Here is a 10,558-nt window from a genome sequence, read left to right on the forward strand (position 1 = left end):
GCCGACTCCTCAAGCATCCGGGACAGCTCCTTACCCCTTTGGGTTAGTTGATCTCGGATCTGCCTCAGTTCCTCCTTATCCTTAGCCCGAACCGAGGTCATCTCTTGCTCGAGACTCTCTATCTTTTTCTTGGGCCTTCAGCAGTTCGGCCCTGTAGTGCGCAGCTTCCTCACTACTCTTGAGGGCGGCCGCTTTAGCCTCTTGCAGCTCCCGCAGCCGCTCGGCATCCTGAGTCCGCAGTGCTTGCATTTGTCGGTCCAACGCCCCGACTTGGCGGTTCAAGTAGAGGAAGCGAGTGTGCATCTCCATGTGTTCGACCCAAAACTGCTCGAGAGAGTCCGATTAGCCACAAGAAAACACAAAGAAAACACAAGGTTGAGCGAAATCAGAGATATTCACCCGCAAAATGTGGAAGTTGCCTCGATAGCTCAGCTCGGAGGTGTTTATCCCCCGGAACGAGTCGCCGCCCCGTATCGCCCGGACCCGATTCATCATATCCATCACCTCTTCCTGGGAGAAGGGTTTGTCGGCCGCCACGCGGGTCATATGCATCGATAGGAAGTCTGCGCCCGCCGAAGACGGTCGGGCGACCCTCGACCCAACCGAGCCCGAACCCGTTGGCCCCCCAGCTCCCGAGGACGAAGCGCCAGTCGGGGGCACCCCTCCCTCAGGTGGTATCTCCGTGGTCGGTGCCGGGGCCGTGACGTCAGCAACGGGTGGCTCTGGTATCGTTGGTTCCGCCTCAGCGACAGGAGTCGCCATTCCTCCTACGCCCAAGTCCACGTCAATTGTGTTAGCCGGCGCTGACGGCAGGGAGGGCTCGACTTCGGAAATCGGACCGGTCGCGCTGGCACCCGCAGCACTCGACGCAGGAGGCTGTCCCTTGGACGCCCGGGACTTTTTGAGCCGCTTCTCCTCGCGACGAACAGGGCTGGACTTCTTAGACCGCTTCCCTTCGTGGTCATGGTGAGCGGGAGCGATGATGCTTCTTCTTGGAATGGGAGGAAGAAGATTTCTTCGATCGGCTCTCCTCCCCCGATACCTCCTTCCCTTCTTTGTCGAAGGACGCAGGTCCTCCGGCCCCTCTATCGCGAGATCTCCCTCCCGAATGGAGGTCTCAGGCTCCGCCGACACGGGGAGCTGTCCTTCCCCCTGGGGTGCTATTGTCGCCAACGACTACACCGACTCGCTCTCGGGAGCGATTCGACTCCTTCCGGCGGCAGTCGACTTGGTGGGGGTGACCAGCGCCTCCAACGCCGCCCGAGTCCACTTCAGGCATTTGTTAGTTGACGCGTCCATCCAAACGTCGTCTGCCAAAGGAAAAAAGGAAAGCTGAGTTAGTTATTACAGAAGCTCGCATAAAAGTACAGCTTACCGAGGGCCGCCGAAAGCTCAGTGGTGATGGGGCTCAGACCGGCTCGGAAGAGAAGGCCTTCCTCCCTCACTAACTTGTTGACATCAAATTGAAGGCCCTTCAGCGACTCGGATGCCTCCAAATAAACCTTATTCTTCTTGTAGGGTTTGAGGACGGGCAGAGCCGGGAGCTCGGCCTGCCATTCAGTCGGGAAGTCGAAGGGACTCGGGGGAGAAAGATAGAAAAATTAGGGTGTCAACCCTTGTTAGAAGTCGGGTACTCGGTCAGAAAAGGGAAGCCCGGTTTCGCGTTGAAGAAAAACACACCCGCCTTCTTCATCTTGGGGTAAAAGAAAAAGTGAAAGACAGTGGGATACTAGGGGAATTTGATACATTCGGAATACTAAGACGACCCCGTAGAGGAGTCGGAAAGAGTTAGGCGCTAATTGATTCAGAGGGATCTGGAAGTACTCGGCTATCTCTTGAAAGAAGGCTGGAATCGGGAATCGAAGTCCTCCTTCCATCTGACCCTGGAAAAAGGTTAGGAAGTCGGGTGGAGGGGTGTGTGCTCGGTGATGGCGTTCGGGAACCTCAATCCTATACTGACTTGGGATTTCATACTTAAGCCTAAGACTGGATCAGGACTGAGTAGTAAAGGTACTAGACAAAGACTCGTACTAGCGGGCAGACTTGTCGGACACAGGTTTATCAGACGCAGGTTCGTTGGACGCCATTTCTAAGACCACTGCGGACTTCTACGAACGCGACGAGAAGGAAACCGAAAGCAATAAGGAAGAGGGAGGGCTTACTTAAATCTAGAAGCGAAAGAAGACTGAGAGGAGCGGCGGAAGCAGAAACCAGGGAAGGACGAAGACGAAGATGAAGATGGCGATGCAGGCGCTGCGCGCCTGTCACCCTTCGACATACTTATACCAAACCCTACTGCTCCTCGGCCGTCCGATCAAATGATGGAAAAAAGGCGGGATCAACTTGCCACCTTCCGATGATTTGCATTTCCGAGGCAAGATCTCCGTCATTAAGGCGGCGATTCGTCCGTCCCATCGGACATCCCGCCGCAGTAACCCATGCCTCGGAAATGATCCACACCATGCCGACCACGTGCCCACCGGCCGAGCTAGCCATTGTCTCCCCGACACGTGGCAGCTTCGCACGGGTAGCATACCTCAGGAATATCAACCGTCATAACCCGACTCGGACTCGGGCCTCACCCAGTCTAGTCAGTCGAACGCACGTCTCCTTCGACTAGACTTGTGGGAAGGCTTGTGTTACGGTCGTAAGGATACGGAGGCGGATCGGATCGTGAGTGACACCCGAACCGAGTCGACAGTCTTCAAGCGTACGACCGAGGCCCCGACAGCCCGAATCCGAATCCCTGGGTAGCTCCCCGGATAGGCCCGATCCGAGTCCGAAAGGCCGGTTCGTCATTAAAGGATTCGGAGGACACCGCCGAGTCGACTCCTCACCAGTCCCGATGGACGACATCGCCGAGTCGACTCCTCGCCATGTCTGCCTGGTCAACGTCTTCGAGCCGACTCCTCGCCAGGCCGTTGGTCAATTCCAGCACAAGCTCCCACCACCCCCATGTACTATCCCATCGACCACTCCTCCGTTTGTACTGTAGTCTGACATTCCCCTGCCAGGTGTGGCGCTCCGCCGTCCGAAGTACACCCCTGTCCCAGAAAGTACCGTCACCTGTCCTCTACCATCCTCGCGTCACTCCCCTACCCGTACGTCCCGCATCACAGGGGTAACCCCACCTCACCTTCTCCGTGGTACGGTATTCGTCTCCTATATATAAGGAGAACCCCCTCAGCGGGGGAGGTATGCAATCCCAATCTCTTGCCTAATTCGTTTTCGTCTCCTTCCTTCCTCTCAACACTGACTTAGGCATCGGAGTGGTCGCGCCGGTCATCCCGGCCTTCCTTCTCACGGTGTCTGTGTTTTCAGGTTTCCGGTGAGCTTCTGCGCCCCTCCATCCGCCTTCATCCCGGAGTGCTGTTGAGGCAAGGTCGCGCATCCAAAAGCCGATCTTGACGGGAACAAAGCTTCTGTGCCCCTCCATCCGCCTTCATCCCGGAGTGCTGTTGAGGCAAGGTCGCGCATCCAGAAGCCGATCTTGACGGGATGAGGTTGCGGCTGTGAACAGGAAGAAGAGAGGAAAAGGAATCTAGGGCTACGTTGGGCTTCAATCTGAGGTAAGCTATGAATCCATTCTGAGGTAAAATCTAGTTGCTTCTAGTTGATTAATAGAGATAAACCATGAATGTAGATTGGTTTTAGTTAGGAAGTTTTGATACATTGATCAGAAATTGATTAGGGTTGTTAGATCTTGATAAGGAGGGATTTAATTTAATACCGATTGATTCGGATTAGGTTGATTTCAAGTAAAATACTAAGTTGTGTAACCTTGGGATTAGGTTAAATTAGATGGGTTGGTTTAACCTAAATGTTGGTTTAGAATTTACGTTATGGTAAATTTAATACGATAGCGTATTTAGTGTTGTATTATTGTTTGTTGCAGGATTGAGTTGTTGGTCCTACACGGAGTCTGGTTATTCTCTGGGGATTCTGATTGACGGTCGTCTAATCAGGTGGGTACTCCTGTGCTTGGTCAACACAGGTTCTCCTTTCGTAGTGCACGATTACTTTATTACTATTCTTATCATAGTCGTTGCTTGATTCATGGACTTGATACTTATCTTTGACCTTAATATGATCTCTTGTATGTTGCTTTTATCTATCTTGTCGATACTCTTGTTACTGATGATGCTTATCTTGTTGATACCTTGTGATACCTGTTGCTTGCTACTTGCTAGTTGACCCTTGATATGATCTAATAACTATCCTGTTGCTCCTGCTGTTAACCTAGTTGACCTTTGATGACCTAGTTGACCTTTGACATGATCTAATGCTATTCTGTTGCTACTTCTGTTGACCTTGCGATGCTCTGATTCCTATCATGTTGATACCTTTGCTAATCATGTCAGTTACTCTGTTGATACTAGTGTTAGATGTTGTTTGACACACGTTATCTGACCCTGATTTATTTATCCACTGTTAGACCAGTATTACTACTGTATTCTCGACATATGTTGACCTTCATAAATTCCTGTTGAGCATGCTAATTAATTAGCTATTACATGTTGGGATGATCATCATGCATCCATAGTAGTTGTAGGTGTTGTTTGTTGATGGATCTTACCTGCACCGCGTTGTGGTGCCACATAGGTAAGAGGTTGCACTACAGTTGGGTGCGACCAGGACTGGCTACATTGCCCTCCTGCCACACTGCCCCTCCCCACTTATCTTTAGTGGCCAGTTGTCGGAGCTGTGCAGTATGTCATGTCTTGGCCCCATTTCACTGAGCTCTGGGAGAGTGACTGGGACGACGAGTGCGGACAATGACGGATATTTTGGTTGCGTTGATTGATGCATATTACATGCATTTGTTGGTAGGACTATTACATAGTTTACTTTATTCATATGCTTGTGGATTGTTGCATTTACTTGCTATGATTGTTGCACTTGTATGACATTGCATACATGCTTACATGTACCTGATATCTATACCATGTTGCACAGTTGATCTTTTCGTATCGTCTCAGTTGATATACCCTGTTTGATCAGTTGATATACTTTTGATACTCTGTTGATACCTGCTGCCATGTATATCTTGTTTCTTTTATACTTGATTATCCTGGTTATTATATCTTTGTTATCCTTTCTGATATCTCTACATGCACTATTTCCTGTACCCACTGAGCATCTAATGCTCACTACCCAGACCCTGGGGTTATTTTGTTTTCTCCCCAGGTAACAGATAGGTACTTGGAGCTTGGAGTTTCGGTCGGCTGCTGCTGTCTCACTTCGGAAGGTTTTCCTGTTAGTTGCATTTAGTCTGTCGTGGTCTCTAGTTATATTTACTATTTCGTGGACATGTAGTTATGGTTTGGATTTGTTATGACTGTAATTATGTTGGATTGCATTGTGGGTATTTGTTACTTCGGATTTTCGATGATTTGGCTTTATGGACTTTGCATATTCTGGTTATGGTGCATGTGATAGTGTTATGTGGTCGTGTAGGCCTTATATCCTGTCTGGGTTGTGTAGTATGCATGTGTCAGTGGTGTATGGCCGTGTAGGCCTTTACTTTATATGTGTTGATTGTTGTGTGTGTCTATTGGACGTGTAGTCCTATTCTAGCCGCCTATGGCCGTGTATTTATGCATGTATTTAGGGAGAATTGTCACAGTTACTGGGGAGATACTGTCGAAATTTTTCGGACGGCCTTCTCGGGGCGTGACATTTCCCAAGCCTTATAATGAGCTCTTTCTTCATTGCCACTAGTATCAATAATAGCAGTAAGTTTCTCTACTTGGAATGTCAAATCAAGATCCAACACACTAAGGTGAAATTGGACTTGTTCACTCCAATCAAAGAAATTCAGCCCATTAAAAATAGGAACAGACGTAGCAAGCGAATGTAAAGAAACAGGAACATGTACTGCAATTAACACATGTTTAACATTAATACTTTGAATCATAAATTAATATATAAAATGGATTCAGACGACAAATAAGCATTCTATGTATATTAATATTTTCCTTTGGATGATACATCAACATACAATAATAATTCTAATGATACTAATAGATTTAACATTATTTAGTAATGACATATGCACTAATTAGAAATAATTATTTTCTTTAGATATATAAATAAAATTAATAGTGCATAAACACTACCAATAATCATATCCATTAATTATAAGAACAATTAACCAATCTTTGGGTGACCCATAAATGTCTTACAACAATGAACTTCAATTGACCCATAAATCAATAATCATGATATCGTATATAGCATCAAAATCTATGGGTAATTGAAATATAATTATATAATTTAGAATTAAATAACTTACAGATTTGACCACTTTGTGATTAACAATCTATCATACTTTAATTTCTAAATATTAAATAATTCATAAACAATTATGTTCACGTACAAACTTTAATTCAACAATATTGTAAAATGCATTATAGGCAAATATTAATATTAATAAAAATTGTCATATGCAGTACATATAATTTATTTTACTGAAATTATTATATGCAACCATATAGCCAACAATCTTTTAAAATAATATATTAAATTGGCTAATAAATTACTAAAATATTAATTTAATATGGATATAATATTCTATTACATATTACAATAATATATTTTTAATTGAAGTTTACATCTAACAATTTCAAAACAATGTATGACTAATATATTGGCTTTACATATCAATTCTAAACATCACCAATAATTACAATTCATCAATTTCAAATACATATATGTATATATGCAAATTTGAAAATTGTTGTATCTGAATGTTCCCAGTCTTAACATGCATATCTCGGCATAACAGTAATAAAGTGCAACATAAAAGTCGAAATCATAAAAAAGTCATAAATAATTTCTATAATAGTGTGCAAGTCTAAAATAAAAGTACATAAGTCTAAGAAATAAACAATAGAAAAGCAATTCACTTTATACCACTTTGATTAAAATATAATTGTTGAAATAGTCAATAGAGAAAAAAATGGCATTCTTATCTTATGCCAAATCCTTGTTTAACAAGTCATGATACTTATTAGAATTGAGAATTGCACAGCGCGCGAATAAGCATTTCGAAAATTCTTAAATTTTTATGATTAGGATTCATAAAAATTAGGGAAAATAATTATACATAAAGAATCACAAATTTCACAACCTCGCTCTCATACCACATGTAAATATAAGTTTTCTTAAAATTTATAATTTAAAAAATTAAAATATAAAAGATCTTAAAATTTATAATTCTCATTTATAAAGCTTTTAGATTGATAACTTACCTTGATCCATGAGAAAGGAAATAATGACTGTAAAAGAAAATTGCTACAAGTCTCAATCTATCTCTTTCCCTTTCACTTTTTTCTTCATACCTTTCTAATGACTATGGTGAAGTGACTTTTCTAAAAGAGACAGAACTTATATACGTAAATAGCCAACTTCCATCAAGTTGGCTACGTGTAATTTTTGGAAATTAAAATAACTTCTCATAATCTCATAATAACCAATAACTCCCTTAAATTAATTAATATTTCCCATGAGTCACACTTTAATAATTTATTTATTATTTATTATTTATTATTATTATTATTATTATTATTATTATTATTTCTAACAAATAATCCATGTTCTTAATGCACCCATCAATTGACAATTGCAAAGGAAAAAAATACTAAATCAGGTGCGGAAGAAACAGATCGATAATTATACAAGATAGGGGAAACCTAATTCAAATCCTAACCTTTTAACTCGCTAACTAAGTGCAAGCCTCGAGATCCGACGGGCGGAAGTCACTGTTCCTCGACGGATCCCTACACATTCCGAAGAGCTAGGGGCATGGTGCTTCTTCCTTGGTGGCGGAGGCCGCTGAGAAGCAGCACTCCCATCACTTGGCCATCTCCCAGCCACCGCCTCTCAGACCTCCATGCGAAGTTTCAAAGATGGGAGGGACGAGCCCCCAGGGGCGTGGCGCACCAGTAACCACACTTCCTCTCCAACGCCACTACCACGGTTCGATTCCTCCGGGGCGCGTCCCGCTGGGTATTTTCGCCTGGGGCGTGGCAGTCGACTGTGCTGGTCGGGCATGTGGATCAAATCTTGATAACGGGTCGAAGTGCAGGTGCCGGTGAATCCTCCTGATTTACCCTCGTTGCCCGGTGGGGACTCTCGTTGAAGGCCGTGGGGCAGGGCCGGTCAGCCAAGGGGACTAGTTGGTGCTGAATGCCCAGACACCCCTTGTAAATCAAAAAAAAAAAAAAAAAAAGATGGGAGGGACGAGGAACAGACGGCGGGTGATGGTGTTTTAAAATTCCCACTTTGTGTGGTCGTGCCTAATGGCGGGAACCGCGGCAAAGAGCGGGAAAAGTTAAAATGACAATTTTTACTGCGTGTCAGCTTTGCAAACATAAGAATGAGGTAAGTATGTAGTCAGACACTACTTGTAGGGTTAATTGAATTTTCAAAAAAGTTATATAAAAATATTAAAATTATTTTAAAAATTTATATAACTTCAATTTGCATTGTCTAGTTATATATTTGATTAATCTTATATCAGTTGCAAATTTTATCTTTTTTTTAAATAATATAATTCAGGTTTTCAATAAGTTATTATGACTCGACTAATTCTGAGATGACCGATTCAGCCCCACATAAGTTTCCCATTGGTCTCCAAAGGTAAACCTCAGAAGTGCAATAGCAAGACATCGAAAGTCGGCCAATTTGATCGTCGTCGTCCCTATAAAACCATCATGGTTAAGAGATCATTGGAACAAGAGGAAGGGAACCACTTTGATAAAATAATGAACTCAAGTTTGAGTTTTAGATAAGTTATCAAAGAGAGGGAATAGAAAATAGGAAATTTGTATATAAATTTTGGCTAAATTGTTAGTTTTTGAATCAAGAAGGTTAGGAAGAACCTTTTTGATGTATGTTAAAAGGGAAGAATAGAAGGACGATTTAAGTTAGAAAAAATTCTCATTTAAATTTTGGCATCGGAAATGATTCAATGGAGAATGAAAGATTTAAGTTAGAAAATCTTTATTTAAGTTTTGGTATAGAATATAGGAAGTTGGGTTAATGGATCAACTAGTCTAATTAAATATATTGTCAAATATCAAAAAGTGAATGATTACTAATGCAATTGATCCCTTAGTCAAGGTTGACTAACCTAGTTAAGGTTAACCATGATTTAAGATTTTTATGTTTGAGTAATATGTGGAACTAATATGTTTGATGCGACAAAAGGTGATTTCGCTCACCCCAAGTGACCTAGTATTGTTGACCCCACAATGAGATACAGGCATGTCAATCAAGTACTGAGCAAGGTACAACAACAGAATATGCTTGATGATTAGACATGAGGTGTTAATTAAGTTATTTGATAGTGAAAGAAGTCTCAATGGGTTGAGGTTGATTGAACATTATGTATTTGTTGATAGGAAGCCCAAATGAGTCAAGGTTAACTAAACACTTGGTTAATAGGAAGTTGGTCACGGATTGAATTCAGGCAGTTGACGAGAAGTTCTAATGGATCATGGAGGATTGATGTTCAGCATGTGTGTAAAAGTTTTGAAGGATTAAACTCTAGACAGAAAGTCCTAAAGGAGGGAACTACAGACACTAGAAGTCTTAGCAATAAGGCTAGGAAAGGAAAAGTTATATAGTAGGATGAGATTGGTTAGATATTAGGCAATGAGGAATGTCCTTGAGACGAGGAGTATCTAGGCAAATGAAGTTTTGTGAATTGAGGTCGATGAGCACTAAGCAAACAAGAAAGTCCCCTAGATGTGAAGTTTCTTGGCATGACATGAATTTAACCAAGGTGTGGCTGGGATTAGAATGTTAATCAACTAATGAGTTATAAAATTGTGGTTTGAGTGAATTCAGAGCATAATTAATTAACTAACAATGTCCTAGCAATCAACTGTGCATTAAACTGGAGTTGAAATCAGAAGGAATAAAATATTTCTATTCTGGATGCAAACCTAGTTGACTAGGATGGGTAGTCGACTAGAGACTTAGTCATTAGATGATGCAGTCATAATGGAAAATTCGATCTCAAATTTTATCTAAATTAATTGACTAAAAGTAGCATTTTAGTCGACTAAAGACATAGTCAATGGGTGATGCGGTCTAGTTCCAACCCGATCTACATTGTTGGGTCGAATCTACTAAAAAGTATATTATAGTTCAGTAAGGCAGTTAGTTGACTAAGAAACAAATTGTAATCAACTACACTAGACAAAAGGTCAATATAAGTCAATCTCATCAAGATTTAGAGATCAATACTTGTGTTTAGTTTTAGAGAGAGTGTTGTTGCATTCTAGGGTCTACTTAGCGATGTATAGTAAGCAACACGAGTTCAATTATTTTTCATCTTGTAATTTCCTTTCATATTATAATAATATTATTTTATTTGTATTTTTTATCCTTCCTTGTATTTGTTGTGCAAAGACATATTGGTGGAAGATCAAGTCTGTCGAGGGAGTTGGGTATCACTAACCATAGGGTGGGATTTTGAACTATATCCTTAATTAGTCTAGGTTGCCCCCATTAATATTTGACTCCATGGACTCATATTATGGGGTTG

This window comes from Curcuma longa, chromosome 15 (genome assembly GCF_044706935.1).
Source record: "Curcuma longa cultivar G26 ecotype Majalengka, Jawa Barat chromosome 15, ITB_CL_G26_1.1, whole genome shotgun sequence".
Classification (NCBI taxonomy): domain Eukaryota; kingdom Viridiplantae; phylum Streptophyta; class Magnoliopsida; order Zingiberales; family Zingiberaceae; genus Curcuma; species Curcuma longa.